The 21,747-nt window shown below is 41.6% G+C and overlaps 1 long non-coding RNA gene across 1 annotated transcript; it reads left to right on the top strand.

Moving 5' to 3' along the window:
• Positions 1–20: 20 nt before the first annotated feature.
• Positions 21–20,049, top strand: LOC131383338 (uncharacterized). Its single transcript, XR_009213323.1, has 3 exons — positions 21–147; positions 242–378; positions 19,914–20,049. It is a non-coding gene; the product is annotated as an uncharacterized LOC131383338 (long non-coding RNA).
• The last annotated feature ends 1,698 nt before the right edge of the window (positions 20,050–21,747 follow it).

The following is a 21,747-nucleotide window of genomic DNA, read 5'->3' on the forward strand; positions in this document are numbered from 1 at the left end:
ACCCCGCCTCCTGACGATTTTTGCCGAAGGCAGGCGAGCGCTTCCGAGCGGACTCGTTTTTTTCGCCCGTCTTGGCGGAAGCCTGAGACGCAATAGATGGAGACTCTCCTTTTCGCCTTGGCGTACTCTGTTTTTTTTTCCTCCCTGGTAAGATGCCAACGCCATGTTGAATGAATTAAGCACGTTTTAATGGGATTTAAGTCCCGCCTCTCAGAAGTTGATTGATTGCATTACTTTCTAGGAGCTGGTCTTGTGGGGCAGCCCTAAAATGTATCTCCAAGTGACCCTGCACTCATCACTTGCTGCCTTGAGCTTAGTTTCCTCATTCGTAGAATGGAGACACCACACTTTCTGAAGTGCTTATGAGACTTGCAGGAGGTAAGTATGCAGCAGGTTTTGATGAATGTAACCTAATGCTTACTATAGGGCTTAATGTGCCTTCTAAATGCTTTAATGTATTAACAAGTGCTTAATTCTTACAATTTTGAATTAAGTGCTACTATTATCCACGTTTCAGAGATGAGGACCCTGAGGTCCACAGAGGTTAAATAAAGGTAGGTGACAGAGCAGGGACGTGAACCTAGGTCATATTGTGCAAAGCCCTTGCACATAACCAGCAAGCCCTCCTCAACCCTAGCCACGAAAAGCTTCGTCCCTATGTAGTACAACAAACTGTGTCATTGTTGAGCCCTAAAAGGAAAAGGCAATGTTAATATTTCCAGATAACAGGAACCCTTGAAAATCTAGGTGCCTCAATTTTAAAATTGAGTGCAATAATAAAGCTTAACTAAGTAGAAGAAAAATTAGAATTATTTGAATAAGCAAAAACATATTAAAAATGAAATAATATTTCCTCCACAATGGCAACAGAAACCATAAAATACTTAGGAATAAACTTTAACAAGTTACACAATCTTTATTATAAACCTTTACTGAAAAGGCAGTAATAAGGCCCTAGTAAATGTAAAACATGCTGTATTCTTAGATGAGTAGTCAGTATCAAAAATATTGTCAATTCTTCCCAAGTCAAATTACAAAATTAGTGCAATTCTCATGAGAGTCCCAAATTCTCTTGGGGATATGTGTTTTAGAACTAATTAATTTTAAGTTTTATATGGAAGATCACATAATTATCCATAAAACTTGGAAACAAAGAAGAGTAGTGTATTAGTCTGTGTCGACTGCTCTAACAAAATACCATAAACTAGGCAGCTTATGGACAACAAATTTATTTCTCACAGTTCTGAAAGTTGGAAATCCAAGATCCAGGTGCTAGCTGATCTGGTCGCTGGTGAGGACCCAGAGATTCACAGGTGACTCACAGAAGGCACCTACTCACAGTGCCCTCACATGATAGAAGGGGCAGGCTAGCTCTCTGAGCTCTCTTTTAGTGGCACCTCTAGGGTCTGAAAGTTTGTGTTCCCTCAAATTCATATGTTGAAACCTAATCACCAGTGCAATAGTATTAAAAGGTGGGGCTTTGGGATATTGATTAGGTCATGAGGGCTCTAACCTCATAACTGGAATTAGTGCCTATCTCAGTCCATTCCCCCTGCTATAACAGAATACCTTAGACTGAGTGATTGGTAAATAATAGACATTATTTCTCAGAGTTCTGAAGGCTAGGAAGTCCAAGATAAAGGTACCAGCAGATTCAATGTCTGATAAGGGCTTGCTATCTGCTTCCAAGACAGTGCCTTGTTGCTGGGTCCACAGAAAGGGATGAACACTGTGTCCTCACATGACGGAAGCGATGGAGGCAAAAGGGCAAAAAAAAGGTGGGGGAACTAGGACACTCCTGTCAACCTCTTTTATAAGGATACTAATCCCATTCAAGAGGGTGGAGCCTCATTTCTTAATCACTTTCAAAACGGCCTCAGCTCTTAATGTTATTATAGTGGATTTTAGGCTCCAACACAGGAATTCTAGAGAGACACATACATTTAAGCCATAGCAATGCCCTTATAAAAGGGGCCCAAGGAAGCTTGTTCACCCCTTCTTTACCATATGAAGACATAGAAAGAAGGTGTCATCTATGAAGCAGAGAGTGAGGCCTCACCAGACACTGAATCTGCCGGTGCCTTAATCTTAGACTCCCAGCCTCCAGAACGCTGAGTGATAAATTTCTGCTGTTTATAAATGACCCAGTCTGAGGTAGTCTTATAGTAGGCTGAATGGACTAAGATAGGAACTAATCCAATTCATGAGGGCAGAGCCAGCAGCCCCACCTCCTAATACCATCATCTCCCAGCAGCCCCCACCTCCTAATACCATCGTCTCCCAGCAGCCCCACCTCCTAATACCATCACATTGGTGATTAGATTTCAACATCTGGGTTTGGGAGGGCACACAAACATTTAGACTGTAGCAAATAGTACGTGTTTGCGCTACACAAAACTGAATAAACTGAATGACAAGATTTTAGGACAGAAATAGGAAAACGGTGCAATAGAAGGATAGATCTATTCTTTTACTTCAGATACATTCAAGTAAAATCACATTTAATATAGAATGTATAGAATTACCCCCATTATAGTAGAAATATTTCTGTCAATCTAACTGTCTGTCTGTACATATCTGTACCTATCCAGTGGGAATGATATATATGGTTTCTATATCCATATATGGTGTGAATATATGATATGATATATAGATACATCTGGAATTTTGTTTATATATATGTATATTATATATATAATCCAGAATGATATCTATTTGATGATAAAGATAGTTATTTCCAATGAGTTAGTGTATAAATTTTCTAGAGCTGCCCCAACAAATTACCACAGACTGATGTCTTAAATGAACAGAAATTTATTCACTTACAGTTCTGGAGTCCAGCAGTCCAAAATCAAATGTCAGCAAAGTTGGCTCCTTTGGAGGCTCTGGAAAAGAATCTGTTCACTGCCTCTCACTTAGCTCCTGGTGCTTGCTGGCATTCCTTGGCCTTTAGTCCCTGTCTCCATCTTTACTGTACGTCTGTCCTCTTCTTACAAGACCACTGGAGATTGGATGTAGATGTAGAGGGGATTATGGAGCTTTTAAAAGAGGATGATATTGGGCCAGGCGTGGGGGCTCATGCCTGTAATCCCAGCACTTTGGGAGGCCGGGGCAGGTGGATCACAAAGTCAGGAGTTCAAGACCAGCCTGGTCAAGATGGTGAAACCCCGTCTCTACTAAAAATACAAAAATTAGCCAGGCGTGGTGGTGGGTGCCTGTAATCCCAGCTACTCGGGAGGCTGAGGCAGAGAATTGCTTGAACCCAGGAGGCAGAGGTTGCAGTGAGCTGAGATTGGGCCACTGCACTCCAGCCTGCGTGACAGAGCAAGACTTTTCCAAAAAAAAAAAAAAAAAAGATGATATTTATCCTGCTCAGGCTCTGGCCATGTCTTTTGGCTGCCCCCAGAGAAAAAAAAAAAAAAAGGAAAAAGTGCATGAAAGCCCTTAATTTACCAGGGATCATCTCTGAGGATGCATTGAAGGAATGAGGAACACACACATTTTATGCCTGCATTTTGTAGTATAATTATCAAAATCTTGACATTTCACACTCCCCGAACTCACCTTATTTTCTCATGTATTTCTTTATTGATTATTTTTTTGCCACCAGAATCCAAATTCTTGGCATCTTGGCTGTTTTGTGTCCACTGACGCCCTATGGGTTAGCTAACCTCGATAAATATATGCCGAATACACCTTGAAAGAAAAGAATTGCGTGGTTTTTTATCCTGAGTATAAGTTTGGCTTCATTTGTTTTGTTTTGTTTTGTTTTCAGACTCTTAAAATTTTTAGTTGCCTCCCTTCCTCCATTCCCTTCTCCAATAAAAGCGTTTCCTCAGTTCATGTTTGAATAATTAGGATAGCCAAATATAAAGAACACATCATTCAAATCCAGATCATTCCAAAGAACAACTTAATGTAAAAAATAGGAGATGCATGAATGTATCTTTCTTCCTTAATATGGTTTGGCTGTTTTCCCACCCGAAATCTCATTTTGAATTGTAATCCCCATAAACCCCATGTGTCAAGGGAGAGACCAGGTGGAGGTAATTGAATCATGGGGGTGGTTTCCCCATGCTGTTCTCGTGATAGCGAGTGAGTTCTCATGAGATCTGATGGTTTTATAAGTGGTAGTTCCTCCTGGGTTCATTTCTTCTTCCTGCCGCCTTGTAAAGAAGGTGCCTTGCTTTCCCTTCACCTTGGGCCATGATTGTAAGTCTCCTGAGGCCTCCTCAGCCATGCTGAAATGCGAGTCAATTAAACCTCTTTCCTATATAAATTACCCAGTCTCGGGCAGTTCTTTATAGTAGTGTGAAAATGGACTAATATACTCCTAATTCTTAAATTACTGATCCTCAGTTGTTTTTGCCAGCTTTTCAAAATTTGAGATGTATTTTGCAACATGCCCATGAAGCGTCATAAGTATTGATTGCCTTGTTAATGGAAAATACCATCTTAGTTGCTCAGAGAGTTATGTTTACACTTACAGTGTAGGTGGAGTCCTTGGGCACCATGGTCCTGTTTTCTCTATAGTGTTGTTTCTTAGAATCTCACCTACCTAACTTTTCCTGAGCTGTTTGACACCCAGTTTATGCCCATTTCTCCCTATCCCACTGACTCCCAGTCCCTTGGCAGGTTGTCTCCTTGGCAGCGCTTTATTTGTAAGTTTTAAAAATGACATATAAATGTGTTCAATAATTTAAAGGTAAACGTCAACACAGTGAAAGTAAACTTTAAAAAAAATAAAAATAAACATGTTCATTAATTATTTAATATTCATCTCTCTAGCTAAAAAGTGAGCTCCTTTGGCTCTGGGGTTGGCGGGGCAGGGGGTTGGGGGAGTCGGCGTCCATGTCTAAGATTGGGGTCATCAATCTCAGGCCTAGGACCTAGGAGCACATGATGGGAGGCGTTCAACAAAACATTCAGAATGAGCAAATCAATATGGAATGTGTTGTCTGGCTTTTCTTAGCAGCATGGGTTCTTTGAAGAGTTTTAAAGAGAATTCACAATTACAGAATATTACATAATTTGAAGATGAGTAAACTGCTTTCATCACTGCTCTGGCAATAAAATCTGGAAATCTGGAGAACTCTAGCTTCTAAAAACTATCTTATGATTCAATTCAGAATGTGTAGTTCTGCACACATCGTACATTTTTTTTTCCTAAGCCAAATGATCATGAATTCATCTAAAACCATTGTCAGGAGTCCCTATGCTGTGCAAGACTAATTGTGAGTGTGACTGTATGCAAAAACAAACAAACAAACAAGGGAAGAAAAGCTTGTTAAAAAGGGAATTCTTTACTCAAGAGGCAGGAAAAAAATACCTCCTGACTAGGGAAAGCACATATTGATAGTTCCAGCAGCAACAAACCTGGAGATCTCTGTCATTTCTGTTCAAGTGCATGAAAAGCAAGGCAGCAAAAGCTCTTGGTGCTGTGAGCATAGAAGGCTAAGGACATACTTCCCAGCAACTTGCTCGGACTGGACAGTGACTGGAGCTGATTCCTGAGATGGGAGTGTGAGCTTGGCAGGCTCTGACATGGAGCCAGGCCAAAGTGGGAGGCCAAATTTACAGTGTCAAATAAACCACGACTTAGGAGAGATTTTGTTCAAAAGTATCATTGGAAGGGGTTGGATGGTGGTGGGGTGCGGGGAAACTGTTCTAATAAATAGAACACTCTACACATGAGATCTGCAGGCATCTCAAGAGTTAGGCAAAAAGGGGTTTTCTTTTATAGGAGGAATAAACAAGTTTAAAAGAACTGGATGTGAGGAAGTAGATGAAGGGGTCCCAAAAGTGGGTAGTGGATCAGGGAACATTCTTCTGGAGGCCAGCCTGTTCTTAGGAGTGGGTGAAGACCCACTCAGGCTGATGGTGGGCCAAGGTTCTGGGACCTGGGGAAAGATGATAAACTTAACCAAAGTTCAATAAACAAGCATTTTGTTTCCATTAATTTCAGGGGAAAAAATAGTTCAGCTAATTTGTGAGGCAAAGAATAGGAATTTGGAAGGCCCATGTCTGGCCCGTCATAAGTAAATGGGGGCGGGGGTGGGGTGATATGGTTAGGCTTTGTGTCCCCACCCAAATCTCACCTTGAATTGTAATCCCCATAATCCCCACTTGTCAAGGGAGAGACCAGGTGGAGGAAATTAAATCATGGATGTGGTTTCTCCCATGCTGGTCTTGTGATAATGAGTGAGTTATCATGAGATCTGATGGTTTTATAAGGGGCCCTTCTCCCTTCGTTCAGCACTTCTCCTTCCTGCTGCCTTGTGAAGAAGACGCCTTGCTTCCCCATGGCCTTACACCATGATTGTAAGTTCCCTGAGGCCTCCCTAGTCATGCTGAACTGTGATTCAATTAAATCTCTTTCCTTTATATTAGGGTGGTGCAAAAGTAATTGTGGTTTTTGCCATTGAAAGTAATAAATTACCCAGCCTTCAGCAGCTCTTTATAGCAGTATGAAAACAGACTAATACAGGGGGCTTCCATGAATCTAATTTAAGTCATACAGGGTAGAGGGATCTTGAAGTTAAGTCATTTCCTCTAACACAAAGGATGGGAGATTTCTTAGCCTCCTCTGTTTTCTAAGAACACAGGTAAAATTCAACACTCTCAGCTGTAAGGGCTTCTAAGGACAACTTAAGATTCTTCTTTTATTCCTTCCCCAACTCTCTTCCTTTCTTTAGGTAGAGAACAGTTCCTGACCTATATCTTTTTCCTTCCCTCTGAAGAACTTCTTTCAACACTTCTTGCAAGGCAGATTTACTGGTGACAAATTCCCTCAGTTTTGTTTATTTGAGTCTGAATTTCTCCATCACCTTTGAAGGATAATTTTGCAGGATACAAAATTTTACATGAGTTTTTTATTCTTTCAAATCTTTGAATCTTTTATTCCACTCTCTCACTTGCCTGGTTACGGACTAGAAGTCTAATGGAATGCCAATCTTTGTTCCTCTCTGGGTGGGTGTCCTCCACCATGCCACCCCCACCCCAGGCTTTTTTCGAGATTTTTCTCTAGGTCTTTGTTTTTCTGTAGTCTGAGTATGATATGCTGAGGTGTTGACTTGGAGATATTAATTGTGCTTGATGTTCTCTGAGCTTCTTTAATCTATGGTTTGATTTTTGTTAATAATTTTAGAAAATTCTCAGTCATTATTATAATCTTTAAATATTTCTTCTGCTCCTTCACTTTCTTTGTTCTCCTTTTGGTATTCATTAGTGCGTGTTATGCCTTTTATGTCTCACTATTCTTGCATATTCTATTTCTTTTAAAATATTTTTTTTTCTTCTCCTTGCATTTGAGTTTGGGAAGTTTCTATTGATGTCTCTTCAAGCTCACTGATTCTTTCTTCGGCTGTGTCCAGTCTACTCATGAGCCCATCAGGGTGCATGCTTCATTTTTGTTACAGAAGTGGTTTTGGTTTCTAAGATTTCTTTGCTTCTTTCTTATAATCTTCATCTCTCTGCTTATATTACCCATCTGTTCTTGCATGTTGTCCAATTTTTTCATTAACATTTTAACCACAGTTACTTAGAATTCCTGATATAATGATTTTGAAGTCTCTGCCATATCTGAGTCTGACTGTGATGCTTGCTTTATCTTTTCCATGCCTTCTGTCATGTCTTGTAATTTCTTGTGAAAAGCCAGACATGATGTACTGGGTTATGAGAACTCAAGCAGACAGGCCTTTGGTGAGAAGTTTGATGTTTTTCTGGCTAAAAGTTAGTCTGTGCTTACTGTCCCCTGTAGCTGTACGTGTCAGAAGCTTATTTGTCCTCGGTCCTGGTTTTTGGCTCTCCTGTTGTTTGTGGGTTTCTCAGGAACTTTTTCTTAGGAGTCTGGTCCTTGAAGTTTTATTGTGCTGCACCCCCCTGCTATTATATGGGAGCCCTGTTGATGTGGGATAAGATGTGGGATGGGGAACCAGTTCATGATCCTATGACCAGGTCTCAGTGTTTCAGTGAACCTGTGACCCCGGGCTGTGACCTTCACCAGTGTTTCTCTGATGGTTTTTCTCTTCTCATGCCAGAAAAGGCAGGCTAGAGGGGACTGCAATTGGGTCATTTCCTTTCCCCCAAATTGGATAAAGCTCTGGCTTGTTGGTGTTTGTTGTGAAGAATGATCTGGGCATATTTCAAAATGGTTACTCTTCCCTTCTCCCTGGCCATGCATGGGGTATATTCACCATGAGAACCTGGTGGGGTTCCTGGAGGAAAAAAAAATATGTCACACAACCCTGCTCTAGGGTCCCCAGGAGTTTTTAACTCTCATGTTAGTCCACCCTCAGCCCCTGGCGATTTGTCAGCTGCACCCTTCAAGTGTTCTCACCAGCTCCAGTGGCCTGTGCCTCCGGCGAGCTGATCTGCACTCTCCCTACTCACCCATCTCTTCAGTTTTCAGGGTGCTGATTTATCCTCCACCTCAGTTCTGTGATGGATCTAAGAAAAGTGATTGATTTTCAGCTTGTTTTTGTTGTTGTTCGGAGAGGGGTAGAGATGACTTCCAAGCATTTTTATTTCGTTGGTTGTTGTTTTTAGATTTTAATGTGCATATATATTTAAATTCTCATTAGAATTATACACTAATGATCTCTAAACTCCTGTGTTTGTTTGTTTTTTTCAGTTAACATGACCTTTCAAAAAAATGTATCTGAGCTACCTCCTCTCTCTGAACGGCTTTTTCCCACTTGAGCCTAGCAATCTTTCCTTAAGTAAAAAAAGAAAGCTGAGATATTCAAAAGAGTCCCCAAAGTTAGTGTCTCACACAGCCTGTTGTTTGTTAGCCAGTTTCCTTCTGGCGGAGGAAGTTAGTTTAAACATGGCCTACTTTCCTCCCTTCTCCCTTTCATTGCAGTCCATAGTTATTAAATTAAATGTAAACTCAGCTGTTTTATTGAAGTGCTTTTGTGCTGTTTATGAATAGAAGGGATTAGCATTTATTGGCAAATCATTATGCCCCAAGAACTGTGTTAGGTAGTCCTCAAGCTTTAATGTGCACAGAATCATCGAGAGATCTGGTAACATGCAAGCTCTGGCTCAGCTGGCTGGGGTGCAGCCTGGGTGTCAGCGTTTTGCAGGAGGATGTGCTCGCAGGGCCTGCCCAGGGCCACTGGTCTCAGTCAACCCCCACTCACAGGTAAGAACTCTGAGACTGGTGAGGGAAGTCACTTTTGCACAGCTTCACAGCCAGTCGGTATTTACAGCCAGGGTCTTCGGGCCACCTGCAAAGCAGCAGCAGGGGTGCCCCGGATTAATCCTCATCTCCTCCTGCCACCACAGCTGTTTATTTAGATTTTTTGTTTAGGACACTGCTGTGGGTTGAACCGTGTCTCCCTAAAAGCTAGGTTGATGTCTTAACCCCTGGTACTTGTGAACATGACCTTATTTGGAAATAGGGTCTTTTCAGATATAATCGAGTGAAGATGAGGCCGTACTTGAGTAGGGGGGCCCTTAATCCAACATGACAGGTATCCTATAAGAAGAGGAAAGGAGACATGGACACACACACACAGGAGAACACCGCGTAGCAGAGATGGGAGCGGTGTGGCTCCAAGTCATGTCAAGCATTGCCAGCCACTACCAGAGGCCAGAAAGGCCAGGAAGGCGCCGCCCCTGGAACCTGCAGAGAGACCGTGACCCTCTTGGCACCTTAATTAAGGATTTCTAGCCTCCATAACCGTGAGATAATACATCTCTGTTGTTTTAAGCTTCCATGTTTGAGGTGATTTGTGATAGCAGCCCTAGGAAATGAATAAAAATACTGAGTATACTGCCTTGGTTTTCCGTATTGCTGACTGTGTCTGCCCTCTAGACTTTCATCAGGCAAACTCAGTGACTGCCAAAAGCACATCTGACCCACACAAGCCCTCAGCCCACCTTGCTGTTTACTTGGCTTTCAGCATTAGGAGAAAAAATGATATTTACATTATAAAAGTAAATCAGCTGTATTGTACTTTAGAGCAGAGAAACCCTTTGTTACTCATATTTTCAAATACTTTTTAAGAGATGTTTAAAGCATGGAAAGTATTTTTAGCATTTAAAGTATTTGCATTTTTAATGAAAAAATTTCTCCACAGAAAAATTGGTGTATATGTGTGATTAATGAATTGCCTGATATTTGCTTGGGAGCTATACTGCCAAGCAAACGTTTATCATCTGAAAAATCTGGTGACATTTAAAAAAGAAAAACCTCTTGGGGTTGCCTTCTATTTGTTCCTCAAAGAATCTGTGCTGCAGAAAGTGAAAATGCAGAGCCCAGTTTTATTTCTCTTTTCAAACCAAATACAGTATTTTGGCTTTAGTTGGCCTTGAGTGAAAGTAAAATAGACTAGGAATGAATTTTTCTTTTTTGCTTCCCATCCAAAAGTCTGTAGTAGAACAAAAATACTGCTCCTGTTTCAACTGCTGGTTAACAAATCACCCTAAAACACAGTGGCAAAAAAGTCGTCCATTTTATTATGCTCAAAAATTCTGTGGGTAAGCAATTCTGAGAAGGACGCAGTGAGAATGGCTTCTCTGTGTTCCACAATGTCTCGGGGCTGAGCTGAGAAGAGTCAAAGGTAGAATGGGGAGCATGACTCAATTTGGCAGTTGATGCTGCCTGTTGCCTGGAACTTCACCTGAGGCTATCAGCTGTTTCACCTTCATGTGGCCTCTTCATATGGGCTGGGCTTCCTCACAACATGGTGGTCTTGTGGCAGCTCAGTGATCCAAATGCAGGTGACCCAAGAGAATTAGACAGAAGCAACAGAGGCTTTTCTCATAGCTTCAAAAGCTGTGCTATATTCTACTGGTTACCAGTGAAGTCCCTACAATTGGCCCAGATTTAATGGGAGGAGAACTAAGCTCAACTTCTGGATGGAAAGAATTAAAAGAATGTGCAGGTGTGTTTTAAAATCATCATAATGCTTTTAATAGATACATGTTTCACATAACATACAATGAAAATGGCATCAACTTCTAGTTGAAAGATACTGATGGATTTCTGTTTAATTTTGAGTAAGATGTTGCACCTCTCTAGTCCTTACTTTCCTTAACTGCAAAATGAAAGGTCGCACTGAGTGGACTCCACAGGTCCTTAGCAGAGCTATGATTTGGCTTCTTCCTGTAATTGTGCCAATCGAATCGTTAGAGATTCAAGACTGAATTTTATAGCCAACATTTATCTGAGAGGACATTATTTTGCCACATTTAGCTGTCTATGGCAGAATGAGGTAGAAACACATCTAATCTCAATGTTTCAATTCTAGTTCTTCCTATTATTATTCATAGCAGGTATAGCTACCATGTATTGCCTAGTGCTGAAAGCCATTTCTTTGCCTCATTTGCTCTCCATACCCACAACAATGCTAGCCTTGGTATTTCTTGTAGACATTTTTTGAAGGCTCTGCATGGGCCCACCCCATTCACTGTAAAGGTGTCCTTCTTTGCCTCCTTTAGGAATTGTCCAGGATCCCAGACATTTTTTTTTTTTTTTGAGACAGAGTCTCACTCTGTTGCCCAGGCTGGAGTGCAGTGGCACGATCTTGGCTCACTGCAACCTCCACCTCCCGGGCTCAAGCGATTCTTCTGCCTCAGCCTCCCAAGTAACTGGGACTACAGGTTCACGCCACCACACCCGGCTAATTTTTGTATTTTTAGTAGAGATGGGGTTTCGCCATATTGGCCAGGCTGGTCTTGAACTCCTGACCTCGTGATCCACCCGCCTTGGCCCCCAAAAGTGTTGGGATTACAGGCGTGAGCCACTGTGCCTGGCCCCAAGACTATTAATCATCAGAAGCAAAGCTGCTGTGTTCATGAAAATAGAAGGCAGTCAGGAGGTGGGAGGAGGTGGAGGATAGAGGTGGTGTTTCTGGCTTGGCTAAAGTGAAGTCCCATGGGAAGGAAATTGCCAGAAAACTCCAGTCAGGCATATTGGCACCCATGAATGACTCAGAATGCAGAAGCTCCTGTCATCAGATGAAAGGCATCTCTCAGGTGGCCAATAACAATACCAATTTCCCATGTGGCAGATACAAAGCTCAGCATTTTCCATGGATCCTTACAAGAAATGAGAGAGAGATAACTAACATATTTGTTTTCCTCCATTTGACAGAAGAAGAAAATGAATCTGGTTGGACTTAAATCACTTGTCTAGGAAGGTAACAGGCAGCTATTAAATAGCACTGTATTTGAATCCAGGCACTCTAACTCTGAGCCCACACCTGTCTTCTGTCTTCTCTCCATAAACATGTTGAGTTTTGTCAGATTTCCCCATCATCCACCATTGAAACTTTAGCACCATCTTGATTCATCACGCTTTCCCCCTCCACTAGGTACTCATTCCTATCCAGGATTGGCTGCATAATTTGAAAAACCCACTGCAAATGAAAACATGGGGACTTTTTCTTCAAAAAGCAGGAAAAAGAGTGTTGTTAAAGATACTAAACTATAAAGCTTTTTCATTTCTTCAGTGGTTTCTTTCTCGAGCTGTAATGATAATTTTTGTTTTTGTTTTTCTTGTAATTTAATGTCTGGTTTTCTCCTAAAAAAGGAAAGGGTCCACAGGCAAATGCAGACCCTCAAAAGCATCCTGCTGCCACCCTCGGACCCCCTGCCCACCAACTTGGGATTCATGTCCTAGCTTAGAGTGAGGGAACTGAGGCAGGCAGGCATACCTCCTTTCCAAAGGCAATGCCCAATCCATGGCCAATGCGTGATCTCCACATCGGGTCAAGCTAACATCTGGGTGGGGGCTCATTCTGTCATTGGCCTTAGATGTGGTGCTGCTGGCTTGGGCAGGGGAGGTGGTGAAGGTGGGTTTCATGTGAGCCAAGGCTGCAAGGTCCCCCACTCCACAGCATGCTTCATTTCTCATCAAACTTTACATAGAAAACACCCTCAAAGATAAGATTAAGAATCTCAAGAGGGGAGTAGCAGAGCATTAAGCTAGGTGCCAGCCTTTGTGAGCTCAGGGTGCTGTGTGACTACAGGTCACCTGGCCCTGGATCTGGCCCTGGTCCTATTCATCCTTTCTCCAAAATGATTTTCCCTTTTATCTTTCTCTCTCTGCTCTTAGTCTCCATCCAAGCCCAGGACTTTGTTCCTCATTTCTGAAGCTGTCAATGGCATGTAAGCGCCTGTCACTTGAATCCAAGCTTCTCAACCTACCTTTCAGTGGCATCTATACTCTGGATCCCTGTACCTGTCCAGACTGCCCCATCCCGTCCAGATTGTCTTCCCCAGTGCTCATCAGTACACACCCTCTGCCCTTCATCCTGGTGCGTGGTCTTGTTCTCCATGCATACCTGGCACCAGGCTCTCACTTAACTTACTTCCCCTTGTGCCAGCCCCTGACTCCTTAGGTGCAATGCCTCCCAGCTAAGTTCCACACTGTTCCCCAGCTTCCCCTGCAGGATTAGGGTGCAGCTGCCCACAACGGCAGTGGCTTGATGATTTACTGTTACTGGCTGCTTCGTCTTCCCTCTCTCACTGCTCTGCTCTTCTACCAGGTTTCTCCAGATCATGAACAGTTGAATCTGTGTCTTAGGGCTCTGTTTTGCTGTGGGCAAAGTAAGGAACCAGTGGTTTCAAACCAGATCCAATAGCATCTGGTTTGAGATGAATTTGTCCCAAAACAAATGTTGCTATGGTTTGAACATTTGTCCCCTCCTAAACTCATGTTGAAATTTAGTCCCCAAAGTGACAGTGTTAAGAGGTGGGGCCTTAAATAGGTACTACCCTCATGACTGGACTAATCCATTCATAAATTAAGGACTAATGGGTTACTGGATTAATGAGTTCTATGGGTGTGCAACTAGTAGCTTTATAAGAAGAGAAAGAGAGACTTAAGCCAGCATGCTCCATCCTTTCACCGTGTTGTATCCTGCATTGCCTCGGGACTCTGCAGAGAGTCCCCACCAGCAAGAAGGCCCTCACCAGGATGGCCTTTTGACCTTGGACTTCCCAACCTCCATAACTGTAAGAAATAAATTCCTTTTCTTTACAAATTACCCACTTTCAGATATTCTGTTATAAGCAACAGAGCAGGGACTGAGGCAGATATACCCTACACTGCAGAAGAGTGATGCATTGGACAGTCATAATATAGATGCACCTTACAGCTAGTCTGTGGGTTACTAAGCCCTGATCATTGCTGCCAGATAAATAAGGCACATCAGTTGCATTTTGGCTTTGCATTGTGAATATGCATCAACAGCATGACTGATTTCCAAATCTGGAAGGAAATATTTAATAACATATATATTATGTGGAACTGATAATACACAAGGATTATTAGGACAAGGCTTGCTGCAATGCAATTGACTGTCTAACCACCAGCCTCCCTCCATACTTCGCTGCCACAAATAACCTACATTATTCAGGTGTCATGAGGCCATGTTGTTTTGGTCCATCTTTAGCCCCTGTGGGGGTAAATATTAATGTATTGAAGACAATCACTGCTGCTCTGTTCCCTTTGGCCGTGAGTGGTTTAGGAGTGAGCGTGTAACACAATCTGGCAAACAAAATATCAGGAAAATTCTGCTGGGAGGCTTCTGAGAAAGTTTGTCTCATTCTATAAAAGGGACTCTTGAAGGAATGTTCTGATTTTTCTAAACCTACGGGATTAAGATGCTTGAAAGTGCTGCAGTTCTCTTGCAACTTCCATAGGATAAGCATGAGGATGGAAGCTAGCATGATGCAGATGGCAGAGAAGAAAGGCAGAGAAAGCCTGTGACCTTGATTTTATTGTTGAGCCACTGGCTTAACCACTGAATTGCCAGCTGTGGCCTTGCCCTCCCTTCTGATTTCTTGTTTCATAGGATAACAAATTCCTGTATTGTATGAAGCATTTTGATTTGGGTCTCTGGTTACTTGTAGCCAAAATCTGGAGTCAGACTGGTCAACAATCAATGTGAAACACAAAAACAAACAAGTAAACAGCCAAGGTGTTGAAAGGAGGCTGACTTTCCTAGATAAGATAATTAAATGCAATGCGTGTCCCTGTTGAATCAATCAAAGTTTAAACAAACCACCTGTAAAGGACACCTTGAGGACAATAAAGGAAACTTGGGTATTGAATGATGTTGAGGAATTTTTGTTAATTTTATATGTGACCATGATAATTATGATTATGTAAGAAAATGCCCTAAGACTTTAATAGTATATTTTAAAATGTTTAGGAATAAAATTTCATGATATGTGTATTACAGACAGTGACAAAAATATGAGCAGCAAATACAGCAAAATGTTAACAATAATTACGTCTAAGCAAAGGTTATATGGGTCATTATACCACTCTCTTCACTGAGTGTATCTTCATGACTTCACACAATTAAAAAATGAAAGAAAAACAAAACAACATTTCTAGATTGTACATCTGATAAAAAATTAATATGGTTTCATGGGGCCCAGCTGTATAGAAAAAGGCAGGGTTCTTTTTGAGGAAAATTAATACAGAGAAACACATGAAAATAGCTTTAAACACTCTGGCCGTAGGAACAGTGCTACCTGTTGTAGAAATCCAGTTTATTTACTACCCATTTGCTAAAGGCAGTACTCCTGTTCGAGGGAGAAACTATGACCTCAAGGAGACATACCATCGCATAAGCTATAATGCAGGTAAGAAAGGGCAGGCTTACCCCCTTTCCTTTTGGAATGGCCACTGTAAAGATGTGCCAACAATTTCACAGAGGTGGACCTCATAGTCTTCTGTAAAGTAAATATCCACCAGTGTCCCCAGAGCAACAGCCATCCACAGTGAGCAAAAGATGCTCCTGAAGACTGTGGATTGTGGGGGCAGAACCTTGGTTACCGATGATCCAAGATGGTAGCAGGTGACAAGTCTCCTTGGGTGTCAGGTAGGAGTGGACAGGAGTTGAGAGGACTTCAAAGTCTCTCTTAAAACCAGTGACACTTTTACAGACTGCAAAGCTTCACTTGAAACCAATGACTTGAAACATTATCAGCAAAGTGATGGAGATATTAGGAGTTTGAATAAAAATGGTCATATGGTTTGGTTGTATCCTTACCTAAATCTCATCTTGAATTGTACTTCTGATAATCCCCATAATCCCCACATGTCAAGGAAAAACCAGCTGGAGGTAACTGAATCATGAAGGCCATTTCCCCCATTCTGTTCTAGTGATAGTAAGTTCTCATAAGAGCTGATGGTTTTATACGTGTTTGACAGTTCCTCCTTCACACACTCACACCCTCTCCTGCTGCCTTGTGAAGAGGGTACTTGCTTCCCCTTTTGCCATGATTGTAAGTTTCCTGGGGCCTCCCCAGTCATACGGAACTGAGTATATTAAACCTCTTTTGTTTATAAATTACCCAGTCTTGGGTGGTATCTTTGTAGCAGTGTGAGAACAGACTAATACAGTAAATTGGTACTGCAGAGAGTGAGGTACTACTATAAAAATACTTGAAAATGTGGAAGTGACTTTGGAACTGGGTAATGGGCAGAAGTTGGAACAGCTTGGAGGGTTCAGAAGAAGACAGGAAGATGTGGGAAAGTTTGGAGCTTCCTAGAGATTTGTTGAATGGTTTCTGCCAAAATGCTGATAGTGATGTGAACAATGAAGTCCAGGCTGAGATGGTCTCAGATGGAGATGATGAACTTATTGGTAACTGGAGTAAAGGGGACTCATGCTATGGTTTAGCAAAGAGACTGACTGAATTTTTGCCCCTGCCCTAGAGATCTGTGGAAGTTTGAACTTGAGAGACATGATTTAGGGTATCTGATGGAAAAAATTTCTAAGCAGCAAAACGTTCAAGATGTGACCAGTATTATTCTGAAAGTGTTCAGTTTTATGTGTTCACAAAAAGATGGTTTGGAATTAAAGCTTATGTTTAAAAGGGAAGTAGAGCATAAAAGTTTGGAAAATTTGCTGCCTGATGATGTGATAGAAAAGAAAGAACCATTTTCTGGGGAGAAATTGAAGCTGTCTGTAGAAGCTTGCATAAGTAGTGAGGAGCCAAATACTAATCACCAAGACAACGGGGAAAACATCTCTAGGGCATGTCAGAGATCTTGGTGGCATCCCCTTCTGTCACAGGCCCAGAGGCCTAGGAAGAAAAATGGTTTCATGGGTTAGGCCCAGGGCCTGCCTAATCCCCCAGCCACTTCAGCTCCAGCTGTTGCTAAAAGAGGCCAAGGTACAGCTTGGACCATTGCTTCAGAGGGTGCAAGCCTCTAGCCTTGGCTGTTTCCATGTGGTGTTGGGTTTGCAGGTACCTGTAAGTCAAGAATTTGAGGTTTGGAAATGTCTGCCTAGATTTCAGAGGATGTATGGAAATGCCTGGGTTTCCAGGCAGAAGTCTGCTGCAGGGGTGGAGCCCTCATGGAGACCTTCTACTAGAGAAGTACAGAAGGGAAATGTGGGGTTGGAGCCCCCACACAGAGTCCCCATTGGGGTGCTGCCTAGTGGATCTGTGAGAAGAGGGCCACTGTCTTCCAGATCCCAGAATGGTCGATTCACTGACAGATTGTACCGTGTGCCTGGAAAAGCTGTGGGCACTCAATGCCAGCCCATGAAGGATCTGCCCAAGGCTGTGGGAACCTACTCCTTGTATCAGCATGCCGTGGATCTGAGACATGGAGTCAAAGGAGATTGTTTTGGAAATTTGAGATTTAATGACTGCCCTGCTGGATTTTGGACTAGTGTGGCACCTGTAGCCACCTTGTTTTGGTCAATTTCTTTCATTTGGAATGGGAGCATTTATCCAACTCCTGTACCCCCATTGTATGTTGGAAGTAATGAAACTTGCTTTTGATTTTACAGACTCCTAGATGGAAGGGACTTGCCTTGTCTCAGATGAGACTGTAGACTTGGACTTTTGGGCTAATCCTGGAATAAGCTGAGACTCTGGGGGACTGTTGGGAAGGCATGATTGTCTTCTGAAATGTGAGGACATGATTTGGGAGGGGCTAGGGGCAGAATGATATGGTTTGGCTGTCTCTACCCACCAAAATCTCATCTTGAATTGTAATCCCCATAATCCCGACATGTTATGTATGGGAGGGATGTGGTGGGAAGTGATTGGATCATGGGGGTGGTTCACCCCATGCTGTTCTTATGATAGTGAGTGAGTTCTCATGAGATCTGATGGTTTTATAAGTGTTTGACAGTTCCTCCTTCACATACTCACCCTGTCTCCTGCCACATTGTGCAGAAAGTGCCTGCTTCCCCTCCCACCATATGTTTGTAAGTTTCCTGAGGCCTCTCAGCCATGCAGAACTGTGAGTCAATTAAACCTCCTTTGTTTATAAATTATCCGGTCTATGGTAGTATTTTTATAGCAGTGTGAGAATGGAATAATACAAATGGGATGTTCTTTATGAATAATGGTCAGAAGAAAGCAAGAGGTGTGGCCCTTCCTGGAAAAGTGAGAACCCTGATTAAAATGAAGTCATCTTAGTGCAGGGAAAAGAATAAGCCTGCTTTTTTAAGGCTGCGTGTGTGTGCGTGTGTGTGTGTGTGTGTGTGTGTGTGTTGACAAAGATTCTCTCCTCAAGCGAGCAAAATCTCGTTAGGCTTTTCTGAACTCTCGTCTCAACTGGGTCCTGAATTTTGGGCTTCTGTGTTTTCTGCATGGTCCCAAATCCTGCTAAGTCAATTTAGCCAGAACCCTCCACCCTCTATATCTGATCACTATCAGTGTCTTATCAGTTTCCTCATCCTCCACCATCTCCCAGGTGATTGATCACTTTAGCCCACCTTCAGTGAGAATCCTATTAGGTCAGTTTAACCAGAATCCCCCTTCACCCCTAATGTTTCCTCTTAGTAATTTGTGCCCAATGACCTCCGGCCTGTTTCTTGGCTGTAAATCTCTACTTTTCCTTACTGTATTGCAAGTTGAGCCTGCCCTCTCTCTCCTGCTGCAAAACCGTATTGCAGTGCTCCCTACTCCTATGGCGATGGCCCTGATAAAATCTGCCTTACTGCACTTTAACAAGGGAATTAGTAATTTTTTTCCTTAAAAATATGGGTATATCATTTTTAAAAACACAACACAGAGAATATAGCTTTTTTTCACTTGCAGCTCCAAACAGTGCACATCTCAGGGGTGAGTTTGTTTTACATTTTGCACAAACAGACATTCAGAGAGCTTTTTGGAAACCACCACTACTAACCACTGAAATAGCTACTATGTCAGACCCCTCATCACTGGATTTAAAAACAAAATAAAACAAAACCATCCTGCTCTTCCTGGTTCTGTGGAAACTGTGGGAAAAGCATTTGTGGATCTTGATACAGAAGGATGATCAATTACCCTGCAGAAGGTATTTTTTTTCCATTCGATCTGTGAGTGAGGATCTCATTGGCCAGAACAATGACTGTGACTGTTGCAGGGTTTCATTGAGTCAGACCTCAATGACAGTGAAACTACCTTAGCTACAGTATTTACAGAAGGTGGAGACGTGTGATAAACAATTTACAGAGACACACCTAATAACAGGAAGAAAGACCAGGGGAGGAAAAGGCACTTTGCTTTGTGAATTGTTCTCAAAGAACTGCTGGGAGCTGGAGGCTTGACTTTCTAGGCCCTTTGTAGTGATGTGTTTTACAAAAAATAAATGTAGTTACTAAATGATTGAGCTCTCAAAATCAAGCTTTAAGTATCAAGAATGCCTTTTGCTTGATGACTTCTTGGCCATTTATACATTTAACTATGTATAGAGTTGCAAGATAAAATATGGGACATCCAGTCAATTTGAATTGGATTAAATAACAACAATCATTTTTTAGACTAGGCATGCCACAAATATTGCATTGAACATACTCAATGCTTGGGACACACTTATTCTAAAAGAAAGTGTTGTTTATCTGAAATTCAAATTTAACTGGACAACCTGTATTTTCATTTGCTAAATCTCACAATGTTAACTGCATATCGTTTTCATTTTTCTTTCTGTCAAGGAAGTTCTTGCTGCACCCTGTGGACTGCTGGAACTTGCTGATTGCACTTCATAGACAACTCCCCAAAGCCTGCATTGGCAAAGTTGGCCTTTTCCATTTGGAACATTCCTACCAGCTACCAGTGCCACCCTCCCCACAGCCTCTCTGGCAGAGTATGCTGGAGAACTTGGGGATTTTGCTAAGCTGATTAGTTAGATATTGTGCATCTCAGTGTAGTTTCAATTACTATTTTTCATATTATGAGTGAGGTTGTGCATTTTTTCATATGTTTAAGGGTTATTCACACTGGTTTTTCTATGAGCAGTCTATATCCTTTGCCTGCTTCTTTTTCTAAGTTTCTTGTTTTTCTCATCAATTTTGGGGAGCTCTTTTATATTAGGAAATCCATCCTTTGTCTTGAATATAACCGAACATATTTTTCCTTAGTGTTTATATTGAAATCACTGTTTCTTTTGACAATTGATACTTGCCTTTTCTTTGTCCTGTGAATTTGTCATATGCTGAGAGATGAATTAAAGTCTCTTTCTACAGCTGGGTTGTGTCTGTTTCTCCTTGTGTCTCGTGGAATCTCTTGGTAATACTGCTGGTGGGGTATTTAGTGCATTGAAAACCACCCTTCATGTCACATTTAATGGTTTGGGGCCCGGATTTTACCCAGTCTGATCTTTATATTGAGACCACAGCTTTCTTCTTGTTTGCATGTGCTTGGTTGTACTTGGCCCATCTTTTAATTTTCGGTGGAATGGAATTGCTTTTGTGCTGCATGTCTCTTGTGCATAGCATAGGGTTGGATTTTGCTTTGTGTTCATATCTGAAGACCCTTTCCTTTTAATAGGTGAGTTAATCCTGTTTTCACTTAGTGATTAACAGAAATGTTTGATATTAGCTCTTTCACATTATTTTGTGCTGTATTTCAGTTTTTAGGGTAGTTCTAAAAAGTCTTTCATTATATAATCTGCCCTCTTTGCTTTTTGTGTAGAGTCCTTATATTTAAAGTATGTATTTGGTTTTATTGGCTACTTTGATAAATGTAATATTGCACATACTTTACTCCTTTACTTTTTTAAAATAGCAATGATGATATTCGAATCTTTCCCCTCCCTTTGTTCTATAAGCTGCTTTTAGTCAATGATGCTGTATTTCTGTTTTTACATCTGAGTTGTGTAATCTGCTTAACACCTCTAGTACCTGATGTATCATCTTTAAAGTGCATCGTCCACTCCCAGCAACTGGTGTGGATTGACTCTACCTCCCTCTCTCTTCCCCTCCTTAAGTTTGTCAGTTGTGTCATCTCTACATCGTCAGCACATATGATATTTATGTTCTTCTCTTTAACCTTAATCACCACATTAGAGTTAGTAATTCTGTTGTAATTTTAGTCAGCTGACGTTCTTGCTCTGACAGTTCCTCAAGAGCATGTCATGGGAGGTCATCAATTTCAAATCTATGAACCTTTGTATTTGAAGACAGCTTGCTTGGATATAAAATCCTTGAATCATAGGTTTTCTGTTCTTGCTGTTTGTTTTTTGAATCTTAGGGTCACTGCTCCATTGTCTTCTGGTTTTGAATTTCGCTGTGAAGAAATCAGAAGCCAGAATAATCCTTTTACCTACCTGCCCAACACAGTCTTTCTTTATTTTTGTGGTCAGATAACTTTACTAGGATATGTATCTGTGTTGATGATTCTAATCAGTTTCCTGGACATAGTGGGAGACTTTTTTTCCCTTAAATTACATCTTCTTTTATGTGAGGAAAGTTTTTAAATTTATTAATATGTTCTATTCTATTATTGTTATTATTGGTTATTATACGTGGGAAGATTCTAACTGAGTAC

The sequence above is a fragment of the Hylobates moloch genome, unplaced genomic scaffold (assembly GCF_009828535.3).
Source record: "Hylobates moloch isolate HMO894 unplaced genomic scaffold, HMol_V3 SCAFFOLD_4, whole genome shotgun sequence".
Taxonomy (NCBI): domain Eukaryota; kingdom Metazoa; phylum Chordata; class Mammalia; order Primates; family Hylobatidae; genus Hylobates; species Hylobates moloch.